The 26538-nt window shown below is 53.4% G+C and overlaps 1 protein-coding gene across 2 annotated transcripts in view; it reads right to left on the reverse strand.

Moving 5' to 3' along the window:
• HDAC4 (histone deacetylase 4) overlaps positions 1-26538 on the reverse strand; it is a 290774-nt gene that overhangs the window by 257587 nt on the left and 6649 nt on the right. The window lies entirely within an intron of this gene.

The following is a 26538-nucleotide window of genomic DNA, read 5'->3' on the forward strand; positions in this document are numbered from 1 at the left end:
AGGTGGCACTATCCTCAGGATCAGGTATGGGACGCGCGCCAAGTTCACCAAACCCTCTCCCCAAGGCCTGTCTCCTCTATGGAGCGCCGCCGCCTGGAGATAAGCACAAGAACACCCAGCAGCAGGTGTCGCCTCCGTGTGGAGGCATCATGGGTGAATTCTTACACACTCACCTGTGATCTCTCACCATTAGAAAGTGGAAACAAACTGTAACTGTGGTAACTATGGAAAACCTCCTATTGACCCTGGTGCGAGGCTCCTCTGAGGTCTCTGTCACCTTCTCCTCGAATGATGTGACAGATTCCTGTTCTTGATTAAATTATTCAGAATCCTTTCTTTGCCCATTGCTTATACTCAGAGAACCCTAACCAGTCCGTCATGAAAATGACTACTGCCCGAAGGCCAGCCATTTCAGTGGTTTCCATACCATGTTTCCATAACTCTGTGATCAACATCCTCACAACTGTTGTTCTGTATCTGGTTGTTTCCTTAGTTAACACAGTGACCTATATCTCAGGTTCAGATTTTTCATTCATCTCTTGGCCAGAAGGAAACACCACTGTCTTGAAGACAGTGTAAATGGTTTCTCCTGCAAATCTCTGACTGCTCAATACCCTTCACACACAGGTCCCAGCGTGGCTGGGTATAAAATTCTGAGAACACAAACCCTTCTTCTCCCTTGAAACCTTTAGACCCGGCCCCACCCTTGGCCCTGCAGAAACCCCACGTCCATCTCCTTCCTCGGGGACTTCTGGGGACTGAGCTTGGATGCCGCTGCTGCTGCCATCTCCTTCTGTCTGGATTCTGCAAGAATTTCTTCTTTCATGTTGAATTTCGGAAGTGTTGTCAGAAGATGTAAGAACCTCTTTTCATTGATTTTGCTCCAAACATGAACCTTTCAATACACACAGGTCTCTTTTCCGCTCAGGAGGAAGCTCTTCAACTAGGTTTGGATTCCTATTTCGGGGAAACTTGCGCTGGCTTCCTCAGAGACCCCTCTCCTGACTGGCTGGCATCGCCCTCGGCTCTAGCCTCTCCCACCACTGGCACACCTGCTGTTTACTCTGCATTCCTGGGCATCTTCTCAAGTATGTTCTCCGCAGCACGGCTGCTATTTTCCACGGTATCAGTCTGATTCCTTACGGCCTCTGAAATAGATTTTAACCTCAGACTCCCCATTTTCAACCAGTTCCCTTCACAACCCCTTCCTCTATCTCTTCCACTCAGAGCACCCGCCTCTTCCTCACCGTCCATGGAGCCATGTCTTCTCCCTGCCAAAGTCTTTTGAAATCTCTTTTTTCTGCCTCTGACTGTGGACTGCTTTCGGAGGTATATTCGTCTTCTACGTTTCTGAGTATTTCCCTTTTCACCACGTTCTGGGAGACCCCGTGGGGGGACTTTCTGTTCATTCATCCTCACATCAGAATGGCTCCAGTCCAGACCTGGGTTTTGCCAAAAAGCCATGTGTACTTGCTCCTTCCCCATCCTGTGTCCACTGTAATGTCGGCCAAAGTCTGCTGCTCACAGCTACACCCCTGGCAGCTGAAACATGCGGTCCCCAGCCCAGTGCCCAGCAGGCTCTGATCGCATGCAGTCCTGCCAGACTGAGACGGACACTCTTCCCAACTGCAGATGAAACAGAGGACAGGAGCTTCTGCTATGCTACAACAGACGTATTCTGGAGGAATCTCACATTCTGCGACACTACCCTAAAAATGCCAGGGCGTCTGAAAAAAATACAAGGTTGGAGCAGACCATTCAAAACTGCGATTTATTAACTGGGACATCACGGAAATCAATAACAACACTCATAAAAACACGACCACAGTGTTTGTTTAAAAAAAAAAAAAGACGTGTAAAATTCCTAATAAATAAAAAGTCCTGCAAATGTAGGATCTTACCGTGGCAACACTTTTATGAGGGAGAACAAAAGCAAGAACGGAAGCCTCAGAGCCGTGGAACTGGGGACAAGATGTTAGACACTGGAGAAAATCATGAGCCAGGGCACGTGGCCAAAATGGGCAGGAAGCAGAGCTGAGGTGGGAACACAAGCGAGCACACACACACAGCACACCACTACTCCGTGGATTACCACGCTCAGCGTGACATCCCTCCACGTGCAAGTCCTGCTCCCTGATAACAGAAAGCATCCATGTGCAGGAAAAATCAAATCTGGCCCGGCTCAACTCATGCAACACACACACCTTCTCCCCTCAATTACCAGCCCGTGAGCAAGCTTGTATTGTGAAGCGAGCTTTGACACAGAACAGGGAGTATGTGAAGTGGGCTCCCTTCCTAGAGCTGCCGGAGCACCACACCCAGACCCGGGGGGCTTGGAACAGCAGAAACTGACTGTTCACGGTTCTGGAGGCACCCAGGTGTCCTAAGTCTTCGATCAACGTATCAGCAAGTACATCCACCCTCGGAAACCTCAAGGGAAACCCTGCCTGCCTCTTCCCAGCTTCTGGTGGTTGCTGGCAATCTTTGACACTGCTTGGCACGCCGCCTTTGCCACCACACGGCTTCTCCCTCTGTCTCCGCCTTCACATGGCCATGTTCTTTTACGAGCACCAGCCGTGTTGGATCAGGGGCTCAATCCCCCCAGCAGGACTTCATCCTAACTGATGACATCTGCAACAACCCTACATCCAAATAAGGTCACATGCTGAGGTCCTGGGGGCTAGGACTCCAGCGTATCTTCTTGGGGAGGGGGAACACGATGACATCGCCCAGCCCCTAACAGGTAGGCGCTGCATCATGGCTCTTCCCGACTGCTCCCGTACCAGCCTACCCAACGCCAGAGGAACTTGAAGGTTCCAGAAAACAACGCGCCCCTCATTTCACAATCCTCTCACCAAACCTCACCATGTTCTACGCAGACCAACTCTTTCTGAACTACCACTAGCAAGGAGGACGACACCTGGAGCACAGAAGCACGGGACTTGAAAAGCTGCTCACATGCCACAGGGACAGCTGCCCAGTGTCCTGGAGGGTTTTGGGCGGGGGCGGGGGGGTGGAACAGCACAAACCCCAGGGGACAGTGGGGAGGGAGGGTTTCGTTCATGCTCTCAGGTGAGCCACTGATTCCATTGTTCTGCTTGGTTTCTCTGGCTTCAGCAGACTCCACACCCTGGGTCTTCAGGGGAAACCAGAGAGGCCTTTCCAGAAACATCTAGCCAGCTGTTGGTTTGCAGGATAGCAGAACGCCCAAGAGCACAGGCACAAGAGCCAATGCTGCCAGGGTCCCGGGCTCGGCTCTGGGTCTGAATCTCAGATCACCATCTTAGCAAGTGAACTTGAGCAAGTTCCTAGCCCACGGGAACGGGAATGAAGAGGGGAAAGAGCACAGTCCTAGAGGCAGCGCTGAACATGGCTTGGAGAGAGGAGGTCATGCACTCTAAACCGTAAAACAGATCTTCCCCAAGCATTACATGCCCACTACATGCTGCCTACAGGGAACCCACCTAAAGTATAAAAATATAAATAGGTTACATGGACTTCAATCAAGTGAGAGTCTGCCTTCAGCTCAGGTCATGATCCCAGGGTTCTGGGATCAAGTCCCACTTCGGGCTCCCTGCTCAGTGGGGAGCCTGTTTCCTCCCTCTGACCCTCCACCCACTCATCCTCTCTTTCTCACAATCCCTCTCTCGCTCTCTCAAATAAACAAATAAAATCTTGAAAAAAAATACAAATAGGTTAAAGGTAAAAGATGGAAAAAGATAAATTATGGAAATACTACTCAAAGGAAAGCGGTGACAGTTACATTAGTATCAGACAAAGTTTAAAGAAGAAATATCGTCAGGGATAAAGAAGGGCATTTCATAATGATAAAGAGACACAACTGACTCGTTTCTGCATCCAGTAACAGCGCTTCATTTGTGAGGCAAAAATTATGAAAATGTGAGGAGAAATGGACAAATCTACAATTATAGCTGGAAATTCCAACTCTGTTCTTAGCAACTGCTAGAGCAAACAGACGGAAACTCAGAGAGGACTGGACCGCAACGGCGCTGACAGGGCACCATCACCAACACAACGCTCGTTCCTCACGTGGTTTCAAAAGTGCACACGGAAAACCTGACGAGATGGCCCAGCTCTGGGGCTGTAAAACAAGTCTCAGTAAATTTAAAAGAGACAAGTCAAATATACAAGCATGTTCTCAGACGAAATTGAAATTAGATATCAAAAACAGAAAGACAGCTAGAAGACTGATAATACAAATAATACACTTCAGGGGTCAGAGAGAAAATGAGAGCAGAAATAAGGCACTGCTGACCTATCAAGATGGGCAGTACATGGAGATCTGTAGTATCAAATGCCCACGCTAGGAAGGGAGGGATCAACTCCACGAGCTCAGGTTTCACCTTAAGCAACTATAAAAAAAGAATAAATTATACCCAAAATAAGTAGAAGAAAAATAACAAAGAGCAGAAAGGTTAGAAAAAAAAAAAAAAAGAAACTAAAATCTGATTCTCTGAGACAATAAAATTGACAAACCTCCAGCTGAACTGATCAGGAAAAATAAAGAGAGAAAGAAAACACAAATTAATAATACCGAGAAAGTGAGAAGGGATTAACTACAGACCAAACAGATAGTAAATGGACAATAAGAGAATATGACAATTTTAGGCCAATAAATCTGACAATTTAGATGAAATAAACAAATGCCTTCAAAGACCCAACTAGGGAAGTCACTCAAGAGCAAGTGCAGGACCACTCATCCTCACGACCCCTGGACCCCTTGGGGAGCCTCCCTGCACCACAGAAGGCAGGAGCTGGAGCTCCAGGGGGAGGGCACCTTAGAGCAAAGGCACACCTGTTGGAGGCTCCCAGCTGCACGCCAATAGAAATGCACCTGGTGATCCAGGTAGGCGAAGGAAACTCCCAGAAGGAAACTGGGTAGTGGGTGGGCACCCAGAGACAGGAAGTGATGGACAATGCCCGGAGGATGCTTGTCTGAGACTCCTCTTCCCAGGGGCCCCAGCTGCTGGGCAGCGTGAGTCCCCCTGGCCAGGGCAAGGCAGAACGCCTAGACCGGCAGCCCCACCAAAGTGAATCTAACAGGCAAGGGGTCACTCCCCAGAGGGAAGCTGCCAGCTATTACCAGAGTAGCTGAGGGGCTGGGCAGGAGATGCCACAGAGAACCATGGGGGAGCGGGGATCAGACCATGGCCAGACCACAGGATCCTTCCAGCTGCCCACCTTCCTACCACAGGACCCCACCAGTGTAGCTCCAGCTGGCCTGTGATGGCATGCTGGTGGGCCTGGCCACGAGTTCCACGAAAACCAGCAAGACACATCTGTCCCTTGACACCACCGCACTGGCATGGGAGGGAGTGCTGAGCCGGAAGGCTTGAGCCCTATCCACTCGGCAAGGCCACAGTGAGCTGGATGGCCCTGGGGCAGCCCCTGTGACATTCCTGGGCTGGAATAACTCACCGAAGTTTCCAAGGGCCCCCATGGGGCAGACACCACAGGAAAGACGGCTTGGCAGCCCCCAGCAGCACTCCCAGCCTCACACACCCGAGGGGCCCTGAACAGCCAGGCACAAGGCCCATGAACTTCCTGTGCCTTCCCTCTTGGAGGCTCCCTCGTCCCCAGAGCCCTTTCTGGGCCCCTGGAGGGCAGTCCCCACCCCTCTCATACATTGGTCCGGCCACCCTGCTGTCTGCCACATCCACCTGCTTGATTTTTCACTGTCCCCTTGATTACCGCCCGCGGCACAGGCAGCCTGGCTGGTCCCTGAGGCCTGGGCACACAGTCAATGCGCAACAACGCGCTGAACAGAACAACCTTCGGAAAAGTTGTCCTAAATCCACCTCAGAAATCACTTCAAAAGGCAACTGCAAGAGCAGCAGTGCCCAACCTTCTGGAGGTTCTAGAAGAGAAGTTCAGGGTCATGTCTGACATCAAAGGTCTGGTGAATCCTGGAGCGCGTGGGGCTGCAGGAGGCTTGCAGCTTCAGTGCGGGTCGGGCCTGCGTGAGGCGGGCAGAGCCCCAGGTCGCCCAGAGCCCCTCCGCCCTCAGGACATCCAGGCTAAGTGAGAACCGGCTGTAGCCTCAGGCGGGTGCTGGGACTCAGCGCAGAAAACCAAGGCCTCCAGGCCCATCTCACAGCGCAAAGTCCATTATACTCCCTGAGAAGAAAGCTCATCGCCTCCATCCCACCACGAAAGCAAAACCTCTCCTCCCTGGTCTCAGAGGAGAGCCCACCAAAACTGTCTGACCTGTGCAGCCATATTCCTCCTTCCCTCTTCTTCCCAGGACCACAGGAATGTCTTTAGGTGGAGGGTTTCTGAACAACCCAATGCAATATTCACAATATAAAAACAGACTGGGAATTTATTATTTAAATAAAAGAAAATTCAAGCACAATATAGTTCCTTTCATCTCGATGTAAACATCTAATGACATTTGACTAACCAACAGATTATCGCTTTTCTAAGAAAACCCAGAGCGACGGTACTAAGATCTCCAAAATTCCAGGAGCCTCAGGTTTCTGAAACCCTATTCTCGAGGAACAGTTGGAACGAGAATGTGTATGTCTCTAAAGTATATACTTGGAATAAAATTAAACAAACGCCGAACATATTACGATGAGACACAACTGCTTTTATGACTGCATTCTTTCCTGATTTATGACATGAATTAAAGACCACATTTGGAAGGGTGAGCAGAAGACTCTGGAATTCTGACTCATGGCACCTTTAGAACGATGGGCCTGGGCACTCCACGCACTGGGAAGTCTCTGACATGGAGCGCATATTTATATAAAAGACATCTCTTTATTTGTATTTCTGCCCCACATGAAATAAATGAAAGTAAATGCGTCACTACAGCATAAGTGTGTGCTAATATTTCCTTCACCAAATGTCGGAATCTAGGATTACCTATAGTTCTTCTCTCCTGCAGCTGCCCTTAAAAATTGTAGTTGACCTAATTTCACAGAACAAGCCATAAACCTTCCAAAGGGTTAAAGTCTTCAAAACTGTAAATCCTTAAAGGAACATTCTTTTAAAAATCGTATATTAGGTGACCACAAAGAAATGCGGCCGTGTAGAGATGACATGCCTCCTCACTTGCCACAATTCTCTGCACCCCGTCACGTGTCACATGGGCAAAGAATGACCACAGCTCAAAGTCCGAGCTCCTCCCCACCACGGCCGCAGCCTGCCAGGCTGGTGGGAGCACAGCAAGCTGTTGGAGAACAAACACAGAGCCAGGAGCCGCACAGCACAGCTCAGACCACAGCACCCCAACACGGGATGGAGGACACACACCATCAGCTGGAGTCGGGAATGAAGCCAAGAGTCCCCTCTCAACATCTCCACTCCACACCATCCCAGAGATGTCAGCCAGGACGACACAGCCAGAAGAAGTGAAGGGCACGAGGACCAGAGAGGACAAAGATACTGCATTATTTACAGATGGTATACAAAACCCCAAACAAGGCACAGCCACTATCAACGTTCCTATGGGAACTTCACAAGATCGCTGGGCCCAAGGTCAATGTACAAAAATCTATTGTATTTTTACAAAGCAGCCAAAAGAGAGAGAGAGAGAGAGAGAGAGAGAGAGAGAAGCTTTGAAAAAAGATACCATTTACAGTAGCATCCAGTGTTGGCAAATGACCAGGTGTAGCTCTGCCCGAGGACTCGTGAGAACTTTGGACATTAAGGGGGGGAACATCAGCAATGAGATTTAAGATCTAAGCAAACAGGACAGTGCACCCTGCACCCAGACTAAGTCATCCTCAGTGAGATCTCAGTCACCCTCCCACCAGAACCTGCTTGAAGATTGACAAGCATATTGTACATTTTACATGGAAGTACAAAGGACCTAGAACAGCAATCTTGAGGAAAAACAGACACGGAAGACTTATACTACTAAATACCAAGATGTATTATAAAGCTATGTAATTAAGAGGCTGGCAGAAGAATGGGCACCATAAGGAACAAAACATACTAGAAGGAGGCCAACACAAATACAGTAACATCCACAGGGAGAGGGGGTCTTTCAGGGAATAATGCTTGGGCCACAGCAATCTACATGAAAACAGAGATGAGCCTGGACCCAGGCAGCACCTCGCCATGGAAACTGGCATGAGATGGAGCACAGAATCAAGGTCAGACAAGGAGGACGAGCCCAAAAGACAACAAAAGCATAGATCTGCAGGCAGGCAAAGATTTCCTAAATTGATTTAAAAACAACAGTGTTTAAGAAACTGACAGTGAAGGAAAGAAAATGATACCTTTTACTGCATCAAAATTAAGAATTTTCACGTGTCCAAAGACCAGCAGAGGAAGGAAAAGGCAACCCAGACAGAGAGCAGAAGAGAATCTGCCCAACACACACCCAATGAAGGCTGGTGTCCAGGATATAGAAATAATTTGTTTAAATCATTAAAAGAAATGCAGACAACCCAAGTGAAAAATGGGCAAGAAATGTGAACAGACACTTTTTTTAACAAAAGACGGTCCCAAGTGGTCAATCACCATACGAAGAAGCACTCGGTGTCTATGAAATCAGGGCAACACACATTAAAACCACAAAGGCACCCTACAGACGGCTGAAACTTAAAAGCGTGCAGAACTAAGCGTTGGCAAGGCTGTGGAAGGACTGGAACTCGCATGCTCTCCCGGGAGGAAAGTGCTTAGTGACATGTACCAAGGCCAGACCTTCCCAAGCCTGTTCCCCAGCAAAGCCACTCCCAGGCACATACGCAACAGAAACACGTACAAGAACGACACGGCAGCCTTATCCATGAGAGTCAAAGCCTGGAAACCTCCCACAGGCCCATCAACAGTGGAATGTATGGACAAATGGTGGCACAGCCCTATCAGAACAAATAGCATGCACGACATGGACATATCACACGATCGACGCTGGGCAAAGAGCAGACAGACACGCCAGAGAACACGCTGTGTGCCTCCATGTACACGCAGCTCAGAAGCAGGCAGAACGACTCTGTGCTGTTAGAAGACAGGACACTTGCCCTTCAGAATGAGTGGTAGGGAAGCAGGCGGAAGGAGGAAAGGAGGGCTTACAGAGTGTGAGTCGCGTTCTGTTTCCTGATCCAAGTGAAGACTGGTGAGAGGGTTTACTCTGGCAACTCACCCACTCTGGAACCCTTCTGGCCCAGAGACAGAGGGAGAATCAAGTACTCAAAGACCATCGTGCAAAGAAAGATCCAAAGTAATACCTACCTGGTGGGTCCATTCCCCTTACACTATATTCCTCGATCAGCACACACACGGGAAGTATTTGCCAAATTACCCCTCCTGAGACAGTTACACCTCCCAGAAATAAGACAGGATGCATGCTGTGTCCATGACGACACAAACATGGCGACTCGACTCGAACTCACAGAATGGGTAGAAGTCTCAAGGAGGACCCAGGTCAGGGTATGAGACAGAAAAAAATACCCATGAAATAATTATCAATGTAAATGTTTTCAAATAAATAGGTAATTTGAGCTTAATTAAAATTAATTTAGATTTTAATAAATTTTAATCAAAAAACCAGCTCTTGATGGAGTGATTTTTCCCCCAGTCTTATTTATATGGCAAGCTTTATTAACAAGCATTATTTTCTTCAGCAAACATCCTTAATGAAATATAGGCTGGAGGGTCGAGCAATTACATTCTGGAAGAACGCTGTTTTAGGATAGACGGTCATGTAGAAGACTTGAGGTTTTTTCCGCACAATTTCTTGGGACTCATTTATTTCTTAGCTTCAGAACAGCCTCTACACTTGAAAGTAATAAAACACCATTTCAGTGTGTTCTAAGAGGAGTAACATATGAAGTATTTCATGAAATCTGAGTAATGCTGGCTCTACCGAGCAGAGCCCAGATCCTTCCACCTACTCAGGAGGCCACAGGCAGACGGCGGAGGGTAAAGGGATAAAGGCACCAGCATGGGCAGCGAGCGGCAGGTCAATGGTGTGCTCCCCCAAACACACACTCGAGCACACGCTCACACACACACCAAAACACCTGCACACACAAGCACACGAACACACTCACACATGCACGTACACGAACATGCCTACACACGCACGGGCTCAGAAGCACATGTGTGCACACACACTTGCACACACAAGCACACACAGGAACAACTGGCTGTCAGGAACAAAAGAAAACGGCCTCCCAGCCCTCTGGATCCTTTTTCCAGATGGCTACATCTAGTTACTGATAAATAACCGTATCTTAGTTTTAACATGTATAAACTGCTTGATAAAATAAACTCTTTAGATTAAGGGCTCAAATGGAAAACATGCCCAGATAAAACAATACCGGTCTCCGTTATCTGCTAAATAAAATAACTTCAGTGGCAAAGACTCTGGCTGGCCGGCCGGCAGGGAGCCCCAAGAAAACTTGATGGATCATTCAGCAACAAGACAGCCCCGGCCAGGAGCACCCCAGGCAGAAGGCTGCAACCCCCTGAAGAACAGGACTCCGAGCGGGCCCCGGGGAGCTCCCAGGCAGGCCACACGCAGCCCCGTAACCTTCCCACGGCTCCCAACATAAACACAAGTACACAGCACTTCACCAGCACGAAGCCAGGAGCCTGCCCTCACTGACTGTGCCAGGAGAAGGAGAAATAGCTCGGTGACAGGAGACACCTCCATCAGCCAGATGACTGGTCAACTCCCATTAATAAAGGTTAAACCTCTTCCTGACCCTGCGCTCAACCACAAGGAAACCACCGTGGTACAAGAGTGGTACAAGGTTCCTGGGGGAGCCCAGGACCTCTACGGGGGGTGGGAGAAGTCCACACTCTTTTCATGGGAACAATAAGATGCTATTCGCCTTTCTCACCCTTGTTCCCTCATGGGTGAACCATGGAGTCTTCCAGAAATCATGACAGATTAAATGTGAGAGGCAGACAGGAGAATCCAGCTGTCTTCCACCAAGCCAGACGTTATAGAAACAGGCAAAAATGCTAAATGATGCCTGTCTTCTCCCTCCATTCTTTGTTTTACATAATAAACAGTTTTCATAAAAAAATATATATATATACTGCCGTATTACTTGTGATCCATTTAGTTTCAAATGGATATTTTTGTAATTTCTGTGTTAGTTTCCAATGTGGTAAGTACCCATAGACATAAGCCATTTAAACAATCACTCTCTGGGGTCCGGTCTGATTTTCAAGAACATAAAGGGATCCTCGGGTGCCTGGGTGGCTCAGTGGGTTAAAGCCTCTGCCTTCGGTTCAGGTCATGGTCTCAGGGTCCTGGGATCGAGCCCCGCATCAGGCTCTCTGCTCCGCAGGGAGCCTGCTTCCTCCTCTCTCTCTGCCTGCCTCTCTGCCTGGTTGTGATTTCTCTCTGTCAGATAAATAAAAAATATTTATTAAAAACAAAAAAAAAAGAACATAAAGGGATCCTGACACCAGAGTTTGAGAACCGTGGCCATACAGATGTACCCCCAATAGTTCCCCTTAGGAGACAGTTTGGGAAGTCCGGGTGTATATACAAGAGACAGGAGTCGGCAGAGGTGAAAGCACTCCCTGGGAGGAATTAAAGGACCAGTGATGGAGGGCACAGGAAGGGATCGTGCACTGACCTACAAGCCAAAGCAGACTCCCACCTGCTGTGTACCACCCCACGGCTCTGTGGAGGTGGCCTCTGTGGGGCAGACTGACCTGCTTGCCAGGTCTCGACAGGCTCCACCAGCTGCCTCACTGGCTTCCTTCTGGACAGAGAATGGGGTCCCCAAGAGGACAGCAGGGTAAAGGGGCAGGGCCGCTGCCGCCTAAGGAAAGAGGGACACAGACATTCCACCTGCCCCCAAAAGCTGGCCTCTCCTTTACTATGTCTCAGTATCTCATGGTGTATGTTCCTCCCCCGCTGGGTGACTTGGGGCTGTCACAGGTCCCCACAAACCTGAGACAGGGTTCCTGGGAAGGCACCATGTGCTACTTGCCACAGGGAGGACTCTGTACCCAGAGTGGGTTTTCCAAACCCCAAATTCCCTGGACTCAATGCGAGTGAACCCCAGGCACTACTGTCTGAAAGGGCAGAGGGGGTCCAGTCATCCCGATGTTCCCCCAACTCCAGTCACCTGGGTCAGCAGCACCAGCCGACCCATCGAGCAGAACCCAGGACCCATGGACAATGCTGGGCACCTCTGTTGCTGGGTCCTTGTCCAGTATCAGGAGCCCCAGCCAGAGTCAGAAGGGAACCGGAACCAGAACTCCTCAGACATTACTGTCCCTGCAGCCCCGGCTACCAGCTGTCTCCCCTGGCTGCCAGCGAGGGGAGCGCCAGGCACAGACTAACTCCTGGTCCAGACACACGTGTATTGGGACCAAAGCTCGGCCATATACAGGTGAGACAGGCTGGAGGGAAGAGCAGCGGCCCGTAGGAGCACTGCCGTCAGACCCACGAGGGGCCCACACTGGTGGCCGTGGCCGGTGCCCCCACCTCTCATGGTGACCCCACAGCAAGCGCCCCTGGGCCTGCTCTGGCCCCAGGACCATGACCATCAGTGCAGAGGTGGGGGCTGCAAGTTCCCACTTTTCAAACTCACTTACTGTTGAAACTGTCCATTTACAAGGAGTATTTTTGTTAAAAGGAGAAAAGCGCTATTTTTATTTAAAAGTACAGAAAAAGCATTGCAGACAATCAAGACGTGGAATTAACAGTCAACCTCTGCCCTCCTTCCGATGTCTGCCTTCCCCGCACACGCTCGGGGACAGTCATCCACCCTTCCTGGTGGGCCTGCAGCTGCTTCCACAGAACACGCAGAGGGCCATGGTTACGCTTGTACAAAAACCTACCCAAGCGATGAACTCAAAGGAAGAGGGTGTCACAGTGGACAGAGGGCAAATACGCTCACGTGCCATCTGTGTCCCTCCAGTGCAGACGTCCCACGTCCCGCCCGGACAGACAGTCTCAGGGTTGCCATGTCTGGGACTGCCACTGCTTTCTCCTGGGAAACAGCATGGCTGGCCAAGCACTTCGCTAGACAAGTTCACGCTTCTACCCTGGACACCTGTTACGGGCAGTTTCCCGGGTGTAGAATCCTTATCTTCCCAAAGAGCCACATGGGGAAAGGGACTCTACGATACAGACATGACACTAAGGCACCTGACTGCCGACAGGGGAGGAAGGGGAAAGGAGAAAACCCCGCGTTCTGGGAAAGTCCGAACTGAAACAGAACCCCGGCCCCACTAGGTCAGGTGCCCAAGGCAGAAGCCCAGGTGCCCTGGCCCAGCCCTCTTCGGGTGACACCACGCCCGGCGGCCCACAGCGCTCCTCACAGACAGCCGCCAGACACCCGGGAGAGGGCAGGGCAGGGGCCGGGTGACAGCCACGCACTCGGGCTCTTCCTTCTCCTTGGGACCAATCTCTATATCACTCATGCTCTCCTTCGTGCAAGGTATCAGTTCAAAGTCATCCTCGGGATGCATTACAGACAGCGAAATAAATCACTAGAGTCGCCCCAAGTGTCAACACAGTGCTATCTCCTAATTGGATGGCTGACAGCAGCTGTGGTGGGGACCCGGCTCCACCTCCCTACCCAGGAGAAGCCACGGTCAATAGCAGGGCCTCCCACACAGCCCACAGCAGCCCGGCCGTCAGCCGAGGGAACCTCGTCCGTGCCGACATCTGCTTGAGCCCATGCCCGCCCCAACTACCAAGGCCTTGCACAGGGGTGTGCACAGGACAACCGCACACACTCACACTTGCACTCACCGACCACAGCAGACACACGCCATGCGGTTCCCACAGGCTTCAATTGCCCTCAAGCAGGGCAGGCAAATTCTGGGCAACAGTACTCCACGCCACAGCCCCAGGAAGGCACTGCCTGGCCCCAGCCCCCTTGGCAGAATTCCCTAGATGACACTCTACCTGTCACCACCCAGGGAACAGAAGATACACAGTGGGGACTGCCCCAGCCCCAAACCTGCATCCTCTGCAGTCAGTAATGTGGCATTCCCCCGGCACAGCCTGACGGACCATACATGGGGGACTGTCAAAAAACAACAGGCAGGGGCTAGGATGGGCATCCCTGGGGGCTGTCGTCAAGGGTACAAGCATCCCATTACGGGATGGATAGGCTGAGCCTGACGCACAGCACGGGCACAACACGTCGTGACACTGGGTTGAGCACCGGAAGTGGCTGAGTGCGGACCCCAAGTGCTGGCAGGGGGAAGGGAGGTCTGCGGGGATTGAGTTTACTGTGGGAGCCTTTCACGACTGGTGTCACATCAGCGCGCTTCAAATATACCCGGTCCTGTTTGTCAGTGATGCCTCCATGCACCTGAAGAGCCCGGGAGAGAGCAGAGGGTACCACACCGCTGTCACAAACGTGACAGTGTACACTTGTGGCCAGGTGGGGCGGTCCCTGTGGACCTGGTTCCATGAATAAGCCCAAGGCAGAAGGTTCCTGCACAACAGAGTGCGGCCACACCAGTGCCTCACAGACCAGGGCCTTGACAGAGAAGGGAAGTCACTCTGTATCAGCTGGCCCCTCTGGGACTGGGACCAACCGCCTCACAGCCCCAAGCAGCCAGGGCTCGGCCACCAGACCTCACTCCATGCCTATAAGCGTTCACAGGACCAAGGACAGACCCACCTGCCCGCCCCCGCAGAGCCGAGCACAGCACCATCTCCTAAGGACAGCCTGGGGTACATGGCCTCGGTGCCACTCAACCACAGCCCAGGTGACAGCAGCCTCAGATGCCAGTGAGTCTTCTTCCAAACATCCCTTCATCCCCCTCTGTCTCTGGCCTCATCTCTGAAAGAAGTCGCCTTCAGTACGGACCATGCCAGCCCAGGAAATCCTCCCCAGACAGCTCTGCCTGGCCTGCGTCTGCCCCATCAGCACCGGTTTGATGCCAGCTGCCAAGTGCAGGGTCCTATTCACATGCCAATGCCAGAGGACTGGCCCCAGAGAAGACACGGTGACATCGGGTATGTTGGCAATTATCAACAGACAACAAGTCCTCAAACCCTTCTCACCTCCGCCAGTACCCGCGCCGTCCTGGACCTGCCCACCCTGACCCCGGGCTGCCTCTGCAGGCCTCCACGCACTTCCTAAAGTTCAGTGCCAGCCCATCCCCTGCAACCTCCTGTACCCCCAGGGCATCATTCAGGGCCCTGTGCCTTGCGGCCCCAAGCCAGCCTGATGCCCAGCAGGTGCAGGCAGACCTGACTCCGCTAGACTTCTTCTCCATCCACAGCACGCTCCCTCCTCCGCTCAGTCCCCCAGGCCACGTGTTGCCCTGCCTCAGGGCCCCCCTCCCCAGCAGGGCCACTCAGGACCCTCTGGCCTCTGACCTCTAAGCCAGTTCCGCCTCGGTATCAGTCTCAAGGAAGGAGGTAGGACAGAATCACGGCCGTGAGCAATGTTCAGCACCTGAACCAAGGCACTGACAGTTGAGGGGCACAGGGGACTCAGCTGTATGCCAGGCAACTGGGGTGGGAACTCTGGTTCAGACCAGAGGCTCCCATCTGGCAGGTGCACGACAGGGAGACCAGCTACGAAACAGGAGACATGGGATCAGAGAGGCGGCCCGCAAGCCACGTCATTTACAGGAAGGGAATGACACGGTCAGGCTGGAGAACATGGTGCCCAGGAAGGGGAAGGAATGGGCTGCAGAAGGCCCATGCTCCACGGCAACCTGCTCGGGGACATGCCCCAGAGGCCCCTGGACGTCACTGTGTGCACACACTCGCACACACGTGTGTACAGTTGACATGCCACATACATCATGCTAACACGGAGTACACAGCAGGTTACACGCACTTCCTATCTACCATATGCTAACAGAGTCCTGACATGTACACATGTGTCTTATATATTTGCATATATGCATAATTACTATATACACAAACATTTGTCTCTTCCCATCTTTTCCTTCACAGTTGGCAAATGACAGGACAGTAAGAGCCACCCATCTTTAAAAACACTCATGGAACTGATGTCTACTGGGTCCCAAGATTTGGTTTTTATAAGACAAGAAAGTTCTGGAGGTTGGTCGCACAACAACGCAAATGCACTCGGCATGACTGAGCTGGACACGTACCATGGTTAGGATAGCAAATCTGAGGTCGTGTGCTTCCTGCCACCATGACAAGCAAAGGTTTTTTTTGAAAGCTAGCTATACAAACGCACAAATTCAATGAACTGCCCAAACGGTTTATTGCATGGCCTATTACCCTTCTTTGTCCCCAGTTTCACAGAACCAAGTGCCAAGAGGGCGTCGCTCTCCACACAGGCCTGCGATCCATTAGAGAAATAAGGGCAAGTGGCAGTCACCTTCCCCAGAGCACGGTGGGCCCTCGCCATGGAACAACAGCCCCTGCCCACAGCACCTGCAGGTCATGGCAGTGTCCAGTCAGCTAAGACGTTGAGTGGGAGCGATGACACCAAGCCCCCAGCCATCCCCACACGCACCAGAACGGGTAGAGTGTGCTGGTGGGGAGTGAGCTGTCAGCAGACACGTGACTCACATGCCTGCTCCCAGGACAACATGATCTAGGGACTCAGAGCAAGGGCGCTGCCCCTCTCCCCACACCAGCAAGCGCTCGGTGGGCTGGCTAACGGTGGGCTGGCTAACGGGGCTGGGTCTCAGCGTATTCTAGACGTGTGATTTACAATTCAGCAATCCCCTTTTTATGCAGTCAGGACCACACAAGCATGCCTCTTTGTTGTCTCTAACTACATCTGCATGCGGAAAACGTTAACTTCTGGGGAATGGAAACCCATTTTTCAAATGCGAAAGGGAGAAGAAAAGAAAGAGAGAAGAAGGTACATTTGATTCTCATGCAGAAAACGTAAATGAAAGTTGATTTCATTTCTTCACCCCGAGCTGGTAAATGACGTTTGTAACTTGTCCCCGGTGGTTTCAAAATTACTAGCTGTGTCGTGGGACGGCGCAGTGGGAACGAGCCCATCTTGGAACGGATGCATGTCACTCGCTTGAACCCTGCCAGCACTCCGCACTCAAAGAGCCTCACCGGTGATATGACAGTCGCCCTGCTTGAGACACCCTGGAAAGGGCGTCACGAAGCCACTACCCCAGTTCCCTGTGACACACACGCTCTCTCAGCTGAAACTGGCTCCCTCAGCTCAGCACGCAGCTCCCTGGGCAGACCTGGGTGACACACAGCTCACACGGTCCTGCGGGGCGACAGACTAGGAATTCACCTGAGGTCCCCCGGATCTCTGCGCTCCCCGTGGCAATCAACCACGGCTCAGAATCACACCAACAGGAGCTGGTTTCCCAAGCTAGGCAGGGCATGCACCCACGTTAACAGATTAAAATTAGGCACCCTCATTATTAAACTGTCACTGTAAAAGCCGGAAATACCATTTTTTTAAATGAATAGAAGAATTAATGGATTTTTTTTTTATTTGCCTGCCTTTGTGACACCCAGCCTGTCTCTTCTTATCAAGGCACTCATCAAACATGCTTCTGCCACATATGCACATTAAATCAATAGTACTTTCCCCAATTATAGTAACTGCTTATGTATGTCGCTGAGCTATTCTCCCAATTTAGCTCCCTTAACATTGATGATCTTGCAAATGCTTTATTAAGACACACTCCCAGGTCATACAAGAGAAATACTTCCCCTTCTGACGTGTAACCACAAAGCTAACCCATAGGGGCCTCCATTGGCCATCCCGGCATTGGCCACAGGGCTCTCATCTCTAGGGGCCCAAGAGAGGCTTTCGCCCAGAGGGCCATGGGCAGGGGGTCTCCCAGACTCCCCCTCGAGTCCTCCACAATGGGGAGAACTGGTGTTCCCCTGGGCAGGTCCAGGCCAGGAGAAGCCACCACTCCCCACCCTGTGGGAGCTTTCTGAGACAATTTACATTTTATCTAAAAATACGGGTGAAATGTCCATTCTGCCACATAACACAACTGTGTTCTCTGCTCACTGGTTTTCCTACTGTGGCATCATACGTGACCGTCCAGCTCACTGGTTTCACACCAGCCTTCCAGTGCCCACAAGACACACCCACTGCCTGTAGCCATCCCCTCATGCCCGTGCCCTGGGCCCACCTCACCGCAGAGCCCTCAGTGTCCTCACCAGCTGGGAGGCCCCGTGCTGCTCCTAGCCTCCGCGTCTTCTGGAGAAGGGCACGGTCACTAAGTGGCCCCGTCCTTCACACTCCAACTCAGAGGTCTCTGAGCCTGGGATCCGAAAGGAGGAGAACACTACTGGCTGCTGGGAGAGTGAGCCGGGCTTGGAGAACAGGCCTGATGGAGCTGGGCAGGGCAGTGACAGGGAGAGAGACTGGGGGCCAGAACAGCTACTCCAGACCCAGCCCCTCTGAGCAGCAATGACATAGTCCCCGGCGAAGCAATGAATGAAAGTTCGTTCTCCCAATCCAACATGCTCCAAGTTTGCCTGATAACTACAAAGTATTCCTTTCTGTCCCAAGTAAAGCAGCATCGCAAGGACGGGGACTGACCAGGGTTCCACTATCCACTGCCGTGCCTCCCCCCTGGTGCCCCGAGCCAGCTGTGGCACTCCCACAACATCAGCCAGCGCAGAGGACAGTCCTGGACGCCAGGAAATGGAGGAAAAGGGCCAGGCCAGGGGAACAGGAATGCAAAGTGAGGCTCAGGCCATACACGCCTGCAGAGTGCAGAGGACGGCTTTCTCCCAAGGAGGAGCAGAGGCCAGCAGCAGAGGAGAGAAGCTGGGAACAGGACCCCTGGCTGAGAAGGGCCACGGGCAGATAAAGCAGGTGAGATTCGGAGCACACCCCTCTCCCGGTGTGACAAGGCCAGGAGACACTCCCAGCCCCTTATGGCCCACCCGGAGCACAGACCCTGACAGAGCAGCTGGGCCCGGGGGCCAGAGACGGGAATGTGGGTGCCCAGCGCACACTGTGGGGGGCCTCCCATGGGAAAAGCCTCTTCCTGACTCTCTCTCTCACAGACCCAAGGGCCCCTCCTGCTGTGGAGGAAGCCCCCTCCCCAGACCCTGGGGGGAAAAAAAAAAAGCTCTATTGGAGGCCTTCCAGAGAAAGCCTGAGCCTCTGCTTCCCTGAGCCTGAGGCCTCCCAACCTCGTTCATACCATGGCAAGCAAAGAAAAGGATCTTCAAGCAGCTGGAGGCTGCTCGAAGCAGCGGCGGAAGAGTAAGAACCCAAGGAACACAGCTCCAGCTGTGAGCACAGCTCAGGGAGCCCAGCCCTAGGAGGGAGGACCTGGAAGGCAGAGATGGGCTGTGGGAAGGGGCGGCCACACACACCATCTGCTTCCTTACATCTCGACCTTAAGCCCATGGGAAGGAGCCCTGCAACTCAGGGGCAGCACAATTCAGCAGTGGGGCCGAGGCAGCAGCAATACACACACACACCTGGCCTCACTCTAGCCATTTCTGGCCTTGGGCACTTCCAGAGGACAGGGTGACAACAGAAGGACTCAGGGCCCCTAACTGTGGCCTCCTCATCTGTTTCTCATCACAAGGCAAGAAAAGGACAGGGTCCAGAAGAAACGATGGTCAGGCTCGGGGACAACAAGGATGTCATGACTACACCTTCGGCCACTAGTGAATCAAAAGGGAGCCATCCAGCCATCCAAAAGAGGTGGTCCCCTATTGCTGTCCTGGAAGCTCACACAAGCCCCTGATGCAGACACACACAAAAGCCCAGGGCGGGAAAGCCCAGGAAACAGGGTGGAGGCTGGTCCACGCAGCCAGGCAAAGGGCACGGACGGCAGAATCTGGGGAAGGGAAGCTGGACGGAGCCCTAAAGCCCCCACAAGCAAGGCAAGGGACCCGAGTTTTATTCTAGACAATGGGAAGCCATGGTCCTCAGGACAGGTGCACCATGACTAGGAGACAGGGAAGGCTGATGTAGTCAGGATGCAGGCAAAAGACAGAAGACTGGAGGCAGGGTCCCAGGCAGGAAGCTTCAAGGGTGAGGGTCAAGACCACTGGCATAGAGAGCCAAATGCCATTGAGAATAGGGAGCCAGGGGCATGGCAATGACAGGAGGGGAGACCACAGGTGAGACGGCCACCACCAGAGCCAGGCAAGGTCCTAACTCCGATAGGAACATGGAGCCCAGGCCCAGTGCCACTCCTAAGGTCTTGTTGGCTGGCAGGCTGATGGGGACCTAGGAACCTAGGAGCGTGGCCCCTAGGAGCAGGTCATATCCCGTGACGGCTGGGGCAGCTGGAGGCCTTGGGAGCTGGGGGACCAGCTGGTAGACAGGCAGGAGCCCTCCACAAGAGCTGCATGGGTTACTCTGACCACGTCCAAGCCGGACACAGAGCAGCCCCATGCCACTGAAGTGAGGGAGCCGATGCCTCGATGCCATGAGCACGCCATCTCCACGGGCACCTGCTTAAGAAACACCCATAGAGTCTAGGCGAGAGAGAAGCTCAGCCCAGGAGCCAGTGGGCAAGGCTGGCCTCATCGGTCCTGGCCCAGCTGGACCCGGGCCCCACTGATGGGACGGAAAGCTGAGTGCCTCCAGGAAGGACTACAGTCCCAGGCCGGCGGGCTGGACGCAAGCAGGCAGGGCACCAAGAAGGGAAGGAGGCCACAGCACTTACAGCTGGGGAAGTGGGTGAGGATTGCACGACGTGGAGGGAGAATTTCATCACCCAACCGCCACCAAAGCACCTCAGTCCAGAAACTGCCATTCCTCATTTAGTGCTGGGTGGCCTAGGACGAGTGGCTCCATCTGCAGAAAGCACAAGAGAGGAGCCAGACTCACACTTAACCCACGCTCCCATGTGTGTTCATGCCCACATATACACAGGTACACGCGTGTCTCTGTGCACATGCACACATGTACGTGTCTGTGTGCACAGACACATGTGCATGTGTGCGTGTACACACAGCATGCCGGTGTGCGCGTATATACGTGTCTCTGTGTGCACATGCACACGTGTCTGAGTGCATGTGTACACATGTCCAAGTGTCTAGGTGTGTGTACCTATGTGTTGTGTGGGCATGTGTGCACATGTGTGTCTGTGTGTGTGCACACACGCACACAGGTCTGTGCATGCATACACATGAACACTTATGTGTGTGCACGCGTGCACATGTGCACACGTGTGTATGTGTGCCCATGCCTGTCAGTCACCAGGGCCATCCATCCCAGAAATGAACTGTGAAATAAAGAGAGGGAAGACGGGGCACTGGCGACAAGTGGCCTCCGTGAGGTCACCTGCTGCAGCGGCCACCCTGCCCACAGGTACCAGTGTGGCCACAAGCACGGCTCCTGAGGGGCAGGAACACCTTCCACCCAGCTAGACGAGAGGCCTCCCCAGCCGCAGTCCCACCATTCACTGTCCAGCTGTGCACCTGCCCAGCCCAACCTGCAGGGCCGGTCACCACCATCACCAGCACAGAACGCAGGAGCCTCCCCACACCTCAGGAAAACCTCTTTGAGGGAGGGATGTGTAGGGCTGAAGTTCTCTGCCTCCAGCTGAGACCCTTCCACGCCTGGGTAGATGACCAGGCCGAGGCCCCCAGCCCATAGGGGCATCACACTGGTCCCCATGGCTTGGTGAGGTCAGGGGCACCTTGCTCTGATCGTGCACAAAGAAAATAGGCCTGGCCTGTTGTGGCCACGCTGCAGCCTGTACACAGCTGCACCAGGACACTTACCTGGACCCCTTCCTAAAATGCAGAGCCCCTCACCACTCTGCTTCTCTGCCCTGGCAGTGTCTCACAGAACGAGTCCTGCACTCCCCTCTCCCAGGGGCAGACAGTCGTACTGTGTGTTCCAAGCAGCACCTAAGGAACGAGGCGTGGGCTCAAACCCAAGCTGCCCACCATCCCACCACCTGCCTCAGGGGTCAGCCTGCTCAAGCACTGGCTGGGAGTAAGGAAGGCGGATAACATTTAATAAGACCACAGCACCCAGCATGAAAGAAGTATTGCAGGACACAGCCGAGAAGAGGTCCTTCCCAACCCCTGGGCACAGGAACCTAAAGAAAGTCAACGTTTCCACATGGCAGGTAGAGAAGCTAGGCAACTACCCCTGTATCTCCCATGATCACAACAATCCTCCCCAGCAGAGACTCTCATGCCCACTTTGCAGCTGGGAAGACTGAGGGACAGAGAAGCTAGATGTCAGACCACGGACATACTGCAGGGTTGTGAAGATGGGATTTTGCAACCCATCTACCTGATCTCAAAGCTCATTCTCCGCAATGCACCCCTTGCCTGCAGAGAGGGAGATGTGTGTGGTGGGAACTTCTGGAACTGCCAGGGCCGAGTACACTTAGTGGGCAGGACCTGCGCCGTCTTCTCAGGATACCTTCAGAAGTGTCTACCTCTGTGCTGGGCAGGAGAGCTAGCAGAGGTCCAATGCCTTCCAGGGCCTCCTCAGATAACTGCCTTGGCTCTCCTGGGTCGCCTGGGAGCACTACCCAGGGAATCCCTGGGGGATCAGTCAGGAGGAAGCAGCCACAGGCGTCAGGAGACCCAGCCCCTGCCATCTCGTGGCTCTACTGCCCACATTCCAAGGGCCCCTCCCAGGACTGTCAGCATCCAGGCCAGCTGGTAGAGGGAGAGAATGGAGGAATCTCCCTAATGAGGCTTCTAGATCACCCCATTCACCTTGCCAGCTGGCCAGCTCTAGCCACATGCCACTGCCTTCCAGGGCCTGGGGTACACCTGGGAGAAGGGCACCCAGGAAGGTCAGCATGCCCAGCATCCTTTGCCACAGAAGTGAGTCCCAGTGAGTGCTTCATTTCTAGACCCTACTGAGCCCTCTCCCCCAACCACCGTGACCTCCATAGAGGGCCGCTACAGGACCTCCGAGATAAAATCTGTGTTCAGTACAGCAGCATGCACAGCAATTCCCATGGAACACTGTTCTGGATCTGCAGCTAGGGCCACAGAGAGCAGAGGGCTCCATGGAGGATGACATGCACTGGGTCCCTCCTCAGCATCCATCCTCTCTCTCCATCCTTCAAATCACAGTGATTTCCAGACAAGGGAAGCAGATTCCTCAAGCAGCTTCTGGAAGAGGCTGAGCCAGTCTGCATTCCATACCCTTGGCCAGTGATGGTACAGAGGTGGACAAGTGACCTCAACCATACTGAGCAGAATAAATCCAAGACTTTGCCAGGGACAAATGTGCTGTCTTTCCTAATGGCATAAACCAGGGTACATGAAGTCTTAAAAGCAGCTGACAGGACCCTCTTATGCCAGAAGCTGACTCTCCCAAACCAGGGAAGGAAACAAGCTCATCTTGATGACGTTGTGGAGGAGCTGGATCAAGCCCTGCCTGAACTCTTCTTCACCTTTCCTGAAAGCAAGTCAGTTAATTCCCTGCAGTACACGGTGCCCTGTGAATCCACCAGAGAGATCCCAACTGATGGACAGCTCCTGGAAATACCTTCCTGCTCCTGCTCTCAAGACTCCTTTGAGAGACTCTATAATCCCAAGAAGGATATAATCTGGTATTCCACTTCCTAGCTCTTCCATTCACCTCCATTCACCATAGCCACCAGGTCCTACAATAAGATTATAGTTGTTCCCCTGCATTCATAACCACACAGCCACCCATGGAACGCCATGCCCACCGGGCACCAGAAACCCAGCCTCCTGTTGCCAAGCTCTTCACTAGCCTCCCCAGGAGCACTGCCCCTTCAACCCCTGCTGTGCCCACTCCACCCCAAACCATGCACCCAGGCCATGCAGGCTCCCTCGAGCCACCAGCACATGGAATGGCCTTCGGACAGCACGGCAGCCCAGGGGCAGCAGGTGAGCAAGGCTTGGTCCATATGGCTAAGGCTCTATGCTAGTGCGTGACCAAGAAGGGCAAAGACAAGTGGCAACGGAGCAAACCTGCTGCTGCACTTGCAACACGCGTCTGCGTGGTCCAGAGACAGCTCCCTTTTCCAGACCGCCAGGGAGCATCATGGACAGCAAAACCCCTGCATGAGCAGTCCATCACGCATGCTCAAGGCTCAGCCTCAAGGGCTGTGGACCTCAGCACCTCTGGCCTGGGGACGAATTGCACTACGGTCCAGGGCCAGGCATAGTGGGACAGCCACGGCCAGGCCCAAGCCCTGTGTGCAGCTCGCAGCCTGGCCTCCGGGTCCCTGCCATGCACAGCAGTGCCCTGGGAGCTGCCGCTGTTTAGCGAGCCGTGGGCAGGGTGCTGCTGAGCGGTCAAGACAGGTTCTCTACAGGCGAAGACAAAGATACCAGCTCCCCGACGCGACTGAGGTCCTCCAGGGAGGTGTTCACCTGGCCGTGACCTCGGCAGGTGCAGCCAGAGACGGCCTGAGCCAGCAGAGACCTCAAGGAGCCCTGAAGTTATGTAAGGGATGCCAAGTCACCATCACGGCCCTTGCACATGACCGCCTCCCTGAGACCTGCCCGAGGACAGGCAGAAGAGAAGGGCCAAGTCTTGGGGACAGGCTCCCGGGCCCTGCAACAGTCCCACCAGCCTCCCCTACTACGGACAGTATGTTGGACACGCAGAAACAAAGCAGCACCAGTCAGGCGACAAGGTCACACCAGTGAAGCTGGGATCTCAACCCCGGTCTGACTCAACACCTGTGTCTATCCTCAGCACCCCAGAGCCACAGAAGCCAAAATGTCCTCACCTGTAGACCCCTCCCATACATGCCAGGCCAATCAGCACCCTGGAAACAGAACCAATATACCCCCAAGTCGTGAGCCCCACCCACACCCACAGCAAGTCCGCCCAAGGAGCTGGCCCCCAGCACAGCCCCACCATAAGCCTGTCACTCAGCCCCATCTGCTGTTTAACGGAAAGAATTCTGGGGGCACCTGGGTGGCTCAGCTGGTGAGGGTCTGACTTGATTTCGGCTCAGGTCGTGATCTTAGAGTCATGAGATCAAGCCCCGCATCGGGTCCATGCTGGCCGTGGAACCTGTTTGAGAGTCTCCCTCTCCCTCTGCCCTTCCCCACCCCGAAAAAAGGAATGCTGAAAATAACAGTTTCCTCAAAATGCAAATGTTTAGATGAACATTCTCCATTCCGCCAGTATCTGGGGACGGAGCTGGGGATACACTTTACACTGCTGTCTGTGGACCCCACGTCCCAAAAAGTCAACTCTCTCCATCAGCCTGAAAAGGTGAGCAGACGCTCCTCTGCTGGGGGCCCAACCCCAGGGAGGCTCGCGGCCACTGGGGGCGGGGGACCCGGTCAGCCCAGGCTTCCCCGGCACACACGAGAATGCGTGACAGGTAGGATGTTGCAGGGGACTGCTGTCCATGCCGACAAGAGGGGACACATGGGGCCGCCGCAAAACGAACAGGACGGCAAAGGTGAAAAGAAAATGTGTTCAGAGAAAGAACTCACAAGGAGACAGAGGCAAGAGACGTGTCTTTCCATGTGTCCCTCCAGCCTGGATGGCTGAGGAGGAAAGGATGACAGTGACCCTGTGCTGGCAAAGAAAGGCTTTCCAAGGAATGGGGATGGAAGCCACCCAGGACAACCTTCTCAGTGCAACATCAGACATAATTCCAGAGTGACAGGGTATTAACCCAGGGCAGTTCTTCCCAAACAACCCTTCATGGCTTGTTCTAAAGGCCCACAGGGGCTGAGGGCTACTGCCCCCCATGACGGCTACAATCCTCGAAGCCACTCATCTCATGGCCCATCCTTGCCCCACTGGGTCACAGACCCTGCTGAGTGACTTCACCTCCTCTAGGTGTCTGGCCCCCAAGAGGAAGTGGGGGTCAGGCTCTCAAGCTCATCAGAGTACTCCAACCCCTCAGCCCTGTGGGGCTGAAATAGCAGGTATAAGAGGGAGAGCCTCGGGTGTCAACATGAAAGGACCCAAACCCCCCACCATGATCTGCCCTCCCTACTGGGGCCCTGCTTTCCGCCAAGATACTCTGAGGACACAGTTACCAGGAGAGAAAGCCCACACAGAGGCCAAGTGGAACTCAGACTTAGCCTCTGACTCCCTACCTATAAAAACAACAGCTAAATTAGAGGCAGGCTCAGGTCCCTTCCACAATGTTCTCTATGCTCACTCCCACAGAGCTTGGGCTCTCACAGCTACTCTAAGGAGTCCTGGACCCAGAAGAGAACTCTCAGGAACACTGGCTGGATGAGGTAAGGGCCTCCCGTATCCCCCTAGTGTGGGCTGCCCTCATTCTCGCCCAAGCCCTCTGCGCCGGTGCTACAGGCCAAGCACATTCTGGAGAGGGGCCCCCCTGGGGGACCTCACAGAGGAAGCACACACATCCACATCCCCAACCATGCTGCCTCCATCAGGTTAGACAAGAGAAGCCAGGCGCCTAGCACCTCACAGGAATCAGAGAGAAGACAGAAACCTCGAAGCTACAAGCAGACGGCACCCATGAGCAGGGGAGGAAGTCCTTCGCAGAGGCCAGCACCGCCGGCCAGCCCCCTGGTTTGTGTCCAGCTCACCCCTCCTCACACACTCCAGCCTGGGAGCCCTCAGAGCTCACTGCTGTGACCCCGCAACTCTGGCTCTGGCTAAAAAACACCCCAACCCAACTGGGGCAGGCTCCACGGCCGCTGTTCCCTAGCCCCTGGCTCCCCACAACCTGGTGCACCTGTGTGTGCTCATCCCCTCTTCC

This window comes from Meles meles, chromosome 9 (assembly GCF_922984935.1).
Source record: "Meles meles chromosome 9, mMelMel3.1 paternal haplotype, whole genome shotgun sequence".
Taxonomy (NCBI): domain Eukaryota; kingdom Metazoa; phylum Chordata; class Mammalia; order Carnivora; family Mustelidae; genus Meles; species Meles meles.